This window comes from Pongo abelii, chromosome 1, assembly GCF_028885655.2.
Source record: "Pongo abelii isolate AG06213 chromosome 1, NHGRI_mPonAbe1-v2.0_pri, whole genome shotgun sequence".
Taxonomy (NCBI): Eukaryota; Metazoa; Chordata; class Mammalia; order Primates; family Hominidae; genus Pongo; species Pongo abelii.
Genome location: NC_071985.2, coordinates 98,222,167 through 98,225,570, shown reverse-complemented (window position 1 = coordinate 98,225,570; position 3,404 = coordinate 98,222,167). Strand labels below are relative to the sequence as shown.

At 42.2% G+C, this 3,404-nt stretch overlaps 1 pseudogene; it reads left to right on the top strand.

Moving 5' to 3' along the window:
• Positions 1-1,751: 1,751 nt before the first annotated feature.
• Positions 1,752-2,361, top strand: LOC112132563 (high mobility group nucleosome-binding domain-containing protein 3-like; annotated as a pseudogene).
• The last annotated feature ends 1,043 nt before the right edge of the window (positions 2,362-3,404 follow it).

Genomic DNA, 3,404 nt, shown 5'->3' with positions numbered 1-3,404 from the left:
TTGGCACCAGGGACTGGTTTGTGGAAGACAATTTTTCCAAGGTCCCCAGGGGCTGAGGGGATGGTTCTGGGATGAAACTGTTCCACCTCAGATCATCAGGCCTTAGCTTCTCATAAGGATCATGCAACCTAGATCCCTTGCATGTGCAGTTCACAATAGTGTTCGACAGGAGGCGGAGCTCAGGCAGTAATGCTCACTCTGCTGCCACTCACCTCCTGCTGTGTGGCCTGTTTCCTAACAGGCCATGGACTTGGGTACCCTTGTTCTATAGCATTGTATGGTGAATATAGTCAATGATAATTTATTGTCTATGTTCTAAAAGCTAGAAGAGAGGATTCTGAATGTTCCTAACACAAATAAGTGACAACTGTTTGAGGTGATGGATATGCTAATTATCCTAATTTGATCATTATGCATTGTGTATATGTATCAGAATATTACTCTATACCCCATAAATACGTACAATTATTATGTATCAACTAAAAATGAGAGGAAAAAAAAATTCAAAACAAACACAAAAATCCTGGGTCTGGAACACCACCTGGCTCTCTGGTTACCTAACTGATTTACTTTTCTTTTCCAAAGAGAAGACCAGAGAATTCCAAAAGTGTGTGTTACTATGTTGGCACCCAGGACATCTCTCCAAAAAGTATTTCTCTTTTTGTCACTTTGTACTATCAGCTCTTTTCCAGGGAATCCCTATATAAACCAGAACCAGTGTCTTCTCTGCATTTCACCTAGAGCCATGGGCTCATAACCACCTGATAGTACCATGGAATGGAGAGCCTCTCCCCTGGAGGGTGTTTAGTGCTGTGAGAAGAAGGTCTAGAGGCCCCTTTCAGCCATGATGGATAGGAGGTGATGCTGCCTTGAAAGTTTAGCCTTGTCTGTTCCAACAGGCCCACACCCTCACCCTCATCCCCTCTAAAAGAACTGGGCCTTGTGGATCTGTAAGCCTCTCACCACTCATGCAGACCCTAGGGGCAAAGCCATTTGGCTGCTTTAGTTTCTTAGTGTTTTTCCCCTCCATTGAATGGAAGTAGGTAAGAATAGGATGTGCTCATTCCAGCCGGAACCCTGCTTACTTTCTAAAGATGTGGCCAAGGGAATCATCATTTATTAATTACTTGTAGCTCATGTATAAATGGGGAACACTGAGGATGTGCCACACAGAACTGAGTGGGTGGCCTACATCAGTCCTGGGAGTTGAATCCACAGCCTTCTGTGAGTGACCAGGACAACAGCAGGCTATAGCCTTGGTCTCAGGGCTCCTAGGAGAAGTGCACAGGCCATCACTTTCTGCCTTGAGAAGGGAGAGCCACAGGATGTTGACCTCCCTGCCTCTCTGTAGGGACTGCTCCAGAAATGTGCTTTCCCAGGTGGGATAATCAGGACATCCTCACACAGTGTGCCAAGGCCCTGGAAATGATGTAGATGTATAGTTGCTGGAAGACAGTTGCCAGTAGGACTGGCTCCATGAAGGGCACTCCTTAAACACACACACACTCATGCACACGCACACACACACACACACTCAGCCTCAAGGCTCAGAGCAGCCTGGGACTGCTCTCACTACTGGTAGCTTCACTACTGAGGGTTCAGGGCCACTTACTCTGGGTGCTGCTGTGCCCAAGACCACACCACTGAGCCTGTTGCGACGTCTGATGCCACCTTCCTTCCTCTTCCAGCAAAATCACATTTACTACCGGAGCTCCTTTACAGGTATTAGTCATAACTGCCACCAGGGAACAGCAGCACAGTATACTTGCCATCTATGCAGACTGGGAAGCTACCTGGTGAAAGAGGTTTTCTGGGCCTTTGAAGCGAGGCTTCAGCCCTGAGTGTCCCTGAGGACAGGGCCATTTTACACACTATGACCAATCCAATGTGACTGGGACTTATGAGCTCTGCAAGAGCCAACAAAAATATTTGAATCAAAAATAAATAGATAGGGGCTATGCCATGCCCTGTGCATGAACAGCTGCAGCAGCAGAGGCAGCATCCAGAGGCGGCGCCAGCAGTTCCAGCCCATTGCTTTACCTTTTGCTGCACCTACATAGCCACTATGCAGAATAGAAAGTCTCCAGAGAATATAGAGGCAAAGATGGCTCCAAAGTAACTAAACAGGAGCCCACAAGATGGTCTCCCAGATTGTCAGCAAAACCTCCTCCACCAAAACCTGGACCCAAACCAAGAAGAACATTTGCTAAGAAAGAACCTGGAGCAAAGGTTAGCAGAGGTGCTAAAGAGAAGAAAGGAAAAGTAGGAAGCTGGAAAAGAAGGTACTACACCATCTGAAAATGATGAAACTAAAGATAAGAGGCACAGAAAACTGAATCTGTAGATAACCAGGGAGAATAAATTGTCATGAAAAACAGGTTAATTTTATATATCTCTTAGGTCAACTTTTAAAAGCTGTTTTTACTAAGTATCTTCTAAATGCTAATTTTTTAGGACTCTACTAGTTGGCATACAAAAATATGTAAGGGTGGACATTTTACCCTCCCATAATCATGCTTTTTGGACATTTCCATCATCCTCAAGTAAAATAAATATCAGTTTAATATTGGAAGCTGTGTGTAAGATTGATTCAGCATTCCATGCACTTGCTTTAAAATTTAGTCCTGTGTGTACTGTGGTGTTTTTACTGTGCAGATTTGAGTTTTTCATGCAGTTTTTCTAGAGCAATAATCAGTGGTGTTTTGTACCTAGGTTTTATGTGATTTTAATAAAACATGGATAGTTATGGCCACCTGCTGACAATTTGAGGTTTAAAATATTTAAAATATAGATGTCTTTCCGTAGGTATACCTGTGTGTCAGCTCCAAAATAAATGTGCAATGGAAATCTATAAACATTTAAATTTAAATGTCTAGATATAAAGCTTTGTGAATCTCATTTATTGTTAAATTTAGTATTAAGAAAAAATTCTTACTTGTTAAGCAATTTTAATATATATATTTTTTCAAAAATGTGCTGTGTAGTTGCAAAGAAGTCATAGCTAAAATGAGGCAAATGTCCAACTTGTGTCCTAATTCCAAAAACAAAACTATAAAATTTTTTTCAAAAACTTGTCAGCAAAAATTGTATTTAAGTGGTCTGTGTGTACATTTTAATGTGTTTGATATGATTTGGAAGGATGATTACTCTCTCCTTTGAACAAAATAGAGTCTGTCTCAGAATGTGTAAACATACTTCATTCCCATCAAGTCTCTGTATTTTCCACAAATTTTCCCTCTTGTCTGAAATAACACGCACATTTTTTGAAAGAAGCCTCTATGTGCAAACTTTAAAAGTCAAGGATGGCCAGTAAGTCCCTACAGGAGATGGAGGGGGTGGGCCTGAGATGGAGCAGCCTAGTTGCCTTGAATGTTACATGAATGCCTTGTGGTCACAGGGGTTTA